The 5,889-nt window shown below is 49.8% G+C and overlaps 1 pseudogene; it reads left to right on the forward strand.

The window, feature by feature from the left end:
• Positions 1-8: 8 nt before the first annotated feature.
• On the forward strand, positions 9-1,197 carry LOC102868543 (annotated as a pseudogene).
• The last annotated feature ends 4,692 nt before the right edge of the window (positions 1,198-5,889 follow it).

A 5,889-nucleotide genomic window follows, 5' to 3' on the forward strand; every position in this document is an offset into this window, starting at 1 on the left:
AAGAGCAAACTATCGCCGAGAACCTGGTCGTGACCAAGTCCAAGATGGGGGGCGACATCGCCAACCGGGTACTTCAGTCTTTGGTGGAAGCTTCCAGCTCAGGTGTGTCAGTCCTGAGCCTGTGTGAAAAAGGTGATGCCATGATTATGGAAGAGACAGGGAAAATCTTCAAGGAAGAAAAGGAAATGAAGAAGAAGAAAAAAGAAAAAAAAAGGAAATGAAGAAAGGTATTGCCTTTCCCACCAGCACTGCATTTCAGTAAATAACTGTGTATGTCACTTTTCCCCTTTGTAGAGTGACCAGGATTACCTTCTCAAGGGAGGTGATTTGGTAAAACTTGACCTTGGAGTCCATTGGATGGCTTCATTGTTAATGTGGCCCCCACTTTTGTGGTTGATGTAGCTGAGGGAACCCCAGTTCAGGGCAGAAAGCAGATGTCATTAAAGCAGCTCACCTTTGTGCTGAGGCTGCCCTACACTTGGTCAAACCTGGAAACCAGAACACACAAGTGACAGAAGCCTGGAATGAAGTTGCCCACTCATTTAAGTGCTCACCAATAGAAGGTATGCTGTCACACCAAGTGAAGCAGCATGTCATTGATGGAGAAAAAAAAAACATTATCCCAAATCCAACAGACCAGCAGAAGAAGGACCATGAAAAAGGTGGAATTTGAAGTACATGAGGCATATGCTGTGGGTGTTCTTGTCAGCTCAGGAGAAGGAAAGGCCGAAGATGCAGGACAGAGAACTACCATTTATAAACGAGATCCCTCCAAACAATGAAAACTTCCGGTGCCTTCTTCAGTGAGGTGGAAAGACGTTTTGATGCCATGCCATTTACTTTAAGAGCATTTGACGATGAAAAGAAGGGCCGGATGGGTGGGATGGAATGCGCCAAGCATGAACTACTACAACCATTGAATGTTCTCTATGAGAAGGAGGGTGAGTTCGTTGCCCAGTTTAAATTTACTGTTCTGATCACGCCCAATGGCCCCAGGAGGATAACCAGTGGTCCATTTGAGCCTGACTTTTACAAGTCTGACCTGGAAGTCCAGGATGAGGAGCTGAAGGCCCTCCTTCAGAGTTCTGCAAGCCGGAAAACTCAGAAAAAGAAAGAAAGAAAAAAAAAAAGGCCTCCAAGACTGCAGAGAATGCCACCAGTGGGGAAACTTTAGAAGAGAACGAAGCCGGGGACTGAGGTGGGTCGCTCTCCCTGGTTTGCCGCTCCTGCCCCACCCCTTTCCCACTACACCCCAGGCTCTGAAGTGCAGATCTTCTTCTCCATCCTGGACCACCAGCAGAGTGGGGTCTCCCTGCTCCCATGCCCATCCCCCAACCCACCCCTTTCCAACAACAACCAGCTCCAACTGACTGTGGTTTTGGGAAGCTAGACTTCCCAACCACTGAAGACTACTTTAAATAGAAAAAAAGAAATCAAATAATAAAATCAGCAGTCAAAACAAAAAATTTAAAAAAAAAAGAGAGAGAATATCCACACATCACCCACCTTCCGGCGGCCTAAGACGCTGAGACTCTGAAGTCAGCCCAATGCCCCCGGAAGAGCACCCCCAGGAGAAACAAGCTTGACCACTGTGCCATCATCAAGTTTCCCATGACCACTGAGTCAGCCAAGGAGAAGATAACAACACACTGTGTTCATTGTGGATGTCAAAGCCAATAAGCACCAAATCAAAAGCTGTAAAGAAGCTCTATGACATTGATGTGGCTAAGGTCAACACCTTGATTAGGCCTGATGGAGAGAAGAAGGTCTGTGTTCAACTTGCTCCCAACTATGATGCTTTGGATGTTGCCAGCAAAATTGGGATCATCTAAACTGAGGCTAGCTGGCTAATTCTAAAGACAAATTTTTCTCACACAAAAAAGAATAATAAAATAATAACACAAGTGGGTGGTGTCAAAGAACAAAAATTTATTGTCTCAGGCTGTAGAAGCTAGAGATCCAAATTCAGGGCATTACCAGGACTACGCTCTGGCCCTTCTAGACCATTCCTTCTAAATCATTCCTGACTCTCTCCAGCTCTGGAAGCCCCCCGTATCTCCAGGTGTTCTTTGGCTTGTGACTGATTACTCACGTGGTGTTATTCCCTGTGTGTGTCTCTGTCTAGTTTTCTCTTATTATAAGACAAGATTAGGAATATATTAGGATTATGGCCCACCCTACTCAGACCTTATTAATATAAAAGGAACAAACGACACACTGACAGGTATAGGGGCTAGGATTTCAACCCAACTTTTTGGGACACACAATTCAGTCTCTACATCTGCCTGTCTGAGCACGGACCCCTGTTCCCACCCATATCCTGACTCAACCATGTGCCAGTGGCACCCTAGTTGTGCACTGTCTGCTCCCAGGGTTTCACCTCTAGACCACTCTAGGGAGGAACTCGTGAGATGATAGGAGCTGCTGAGGTGACACTGGGGGTGGGGGGCTTGTGTATACCCTAGAGCAGTTGGGGGTCAGCAGGTGCTGATGGGGTACATTCTGGGGCCCAGGGCTGGCATTGCTCAGAAGGAAAGCAGGAAAACCAGGCTGATGTCGTCCTTCAGGTTAGAGTGAGAATTGAGGGTGAAGACTGACAGTGAGGGGGGGAAGGAAAATAAAGACCCTTAACTCCCTCTCTGTGAATAAGACGGCCAGCAACCAGATGGGTTGGCACAGTGACTGCAGCAGTGGGCTCGGGCGTGGTGGAGATTGTGAGGATGTCACAGGACAGGGCGAGCTTGTGCTCTGTTGATCACAGGGCCACTATGCGTGGTAGTGGGCTGAAGGCCACCTTAACAACAAAACATTGCATGATTCGTACAATGAAGCATATAGATCTTAGCTTCTCCGTGAGAGGGATGCTGACAGCTTAACACGCTCATGAAGCCCGCATTCCATAAAGAGAACATTTCCGTGACCTTAGAAAGTTACTTTGCACTCTTTCCCATCAGACCTGCCTTGGAATTCTGTTACACGGTGGGGACTTGTGGGGTGTCCTCACTCGACAGCCTAGGGGCTCCGGGGTCCTATCGCTGCCTTTGTTTTCAGGGTACAGAGCTGCTCTCAGCCCAGGCTGGGATGTGTTCCGGGCCTCTCCTGGAGCTGAGCTGTGTTTGCTTTGGGGCCCATGGACAGGATGCAGCGGCTCCTGGATGACAACAGGGGAGTGATGTCAGGCCAGGTGCTTCCCGGAGGTCAGGCGCTGACCCACCCGCAGGAGGTCTGGGGGGCGGTCCCCTAGCACCGGGCTGGCTGGCCCGGGTGGGTGACTAGGATGGTTACGACAGCTCTCTGCATTGTTCAGCACGCTGATTCTCTTGCCCCATCACCGTCACCGGGCCCCTTGTCCCGTTTCCTCCCCACTGCTCAAGAGTGATTCATCTTCCGAGCGGACATGAGAATGGGATCTGTCACCTCCAATCCGTGACTGGGCCACACTCAGCTTTGAAAACTGTCATTTTTCTAGACAGCTGTTTGCTGAAAAGCCGCTGCTTTCAGTGCGCCACTGCCACCCCTACCCCAGCTCAGGACGCTCCCCCGTGGGGCAGGCTCAGGGCCCAGCTTCGCCCTCTGAACATCCGTGACTGTATTTACTAAACAGCTTTGATCATTCCCGTTTTCTGAGCTTTCCTCTTCATTTCTCCTCCAACAGATAGTCGCTTCTGAGCGCCCTGGGTGCAGGGCTGAGCCAGGCCTAGTGGGGGGACTTCCAGAGTAAGGGCGCACACAGACAACACAAGGGAGGCCTCTCTTGAGTGACAAGCTTGTTGAGGGAGGGTAAAAATTAGCCCCCAAAGATGTTGGAAGGAGGGGGGCGTGTAGGCACAGATGAGGGGACAGGGCTTCCATGTCCCTGCTATCCTATCAGGGTGTCACGGCAAAGCCTTATAAGGTGGCATGTGTGCACAGGACAGTGGGCGGCAGAGGGGACCTCAGGCAGAGGGGTTCACAGGGCCCACATGCAGGCCACTGTGCTGGCCGGAGAGGCTGGAACTCCAGAAGTTCCTGTGTCTTGGGAGAGAACAGGCTGAAGTTTCTAGAAGCTTTTATAATCTTTAACTTAATGATTTTGCTGAGTTCAAGGTTCCCTTTTTCCTGAGTCCCGAGCGCTCTGGTGGCATAGACCCTAGGGAAGTCACCTCTAAGTCACCCTCTCTGGCAGTTCAATTCCACCAGCCTCTCCACAAAGAGAAAGATGGGAATTTTTTTCCCTGTGTGATTTACAGTTTGGGAATTCATGGAAGGGTCAGCTGTGGTCAGTTTCAATTTGACAGCAGTAAGTTGAATGTTTACATTTTTTCCCCAAGTCTGGCCCCGCAAGGGGCATGAGTCACCGAGACCCCCATGAGCAAGGCGTCAGAGGGTCTTGCTGTTGAACTTTGTCCTTCACACAGCCGGCCTGGCCTCACCCCACTGCACACAGCACCCTCTGTCCCCGCCTTTCCCCCGGGGAGCCTGCCCATTTGGGCTCTGAAGCCGCTTTGTCTCAGGAGGGTGCCTGTCGCCCACTCCCTAGGTACCTCAAAGATCTGTTTTCTCAAGCAAAGTCCAGCACAGTAAAGGATGCAAACAGAGAGGGGACGAGATGGAGAAAACAAAGTGGCTTTCAGAGCTTTATTTCAAATCTCAAGAAGCTTATAAAATAAAATTAGAAAACAGAACAATGCGGTCTTCAGACATGAGCTGCCTCGGGGCCTTTTCCTCTCTGCCCCAGGCCAGCCCTCCACGTACACCTCAGGAGTTCTGTCACTCAGTCTTGTGATCTCCATGGTAACAGAGTCACAAAGGCCCAAGTAGAGCCCATTCAAGCTGGTGAGCTTGAAGTCCCTTACTCGCCTGCAGATATCATAAAACTGCATGGCAGTAGTGCTTGCTTTACCTGCAGACAGGCACAGGCAGCTGGCATCTCTGCAGCCTTGCCCCTTAACAACAACAACCCCACCACCTCCATTGTCATCAAGTTAAAACCAACTCACAGCTGATCCTTCAGTAGATTTGTAAATTGCCCAGAAGGAGACTGCTCGTTTTTCTCCTGTAGAGTTGCTGGTGGATTCGAACTCAGAGATGCGGCCTTTAGGTCAGCAGCGCCATTCCCTATGGGCTAGGCCATCAGAGCTCCCCTAGCACTCCCCATGTTTCCTCCTCCTTACCAGCAGTTCTCACCATACCAGAGGGCTCTGGACACTTCAGGTCCCTACTGTGATATCAGCCCTGGAGTTGGTTTCTTGTGGACCTTGTTCCAGTAAGAAATTATTGTTGTTGTTGTTGCTATGTGCCATCGATTCACTTGTGACTCATAGCGACCCTGTGTACAACAGCCCTAAACCCTGCTCTATCCTGTGCCAATCGCATTGTCTCTGACACACCTACCCCCATTACCCCAGTCACGGAATCAATCCATCTTGAGGGTCTACCTCTCTTGTGCTGCCCCTCCAACCCTCCCAAGCATGACATCCTTCTCCAAGGACTGGTCCTGGCTTGCAACATGCCCAAAGTATGTCAGACGAAGCTTCAGAATCCTTGTCTCCAAGGAGCAGCCTGCTTTCACCCTCTCCAAGACAAACCTGTTCATTCTCTTAGCAGTCCATGGTGTATATTCAATATTCTTCTCCAACACAACAACTCAAAGGCATCAATTCTCCTTCTATCATCCCTAGTCATTTCCCAGCTCTCCGATGTATAGCAAGTGATTGCAAAGACCATGACCTGTTTCAGGCTCACCTTAGCATGCAAAGGTCAAACCTGCATGAATAATTTTCAGTTTCTATCTATTCCCTTGGGAGTGCTGGAAGTCTAGTGAGTAAAGAGTTGTGCTGCCAACCCAAAGGTGGTGGTGGTTGTTGTTAAGTGCCATCGAGTTGTAGGCGACTCATAGTGACCCTATGA

Source organism: Elephantulus edwardii, unplaced genomic scaffold, assembly GCF_000299155.1.
Source record: "Elephantulus edwardii isolate Elephantulus edwardi_28Jun2011 unplaced genomic scaffold, EleEdw1.0 scaffold00089, whole genome shotgun sequence".
Classification (NCBI taxonomy): domain Eukaryota; kingdom Metazoa; phylum Chordata; class Mammalia; order Macroscelidea; family Macroscelididae; genus Elephantulus; species Elephantulus edwardii.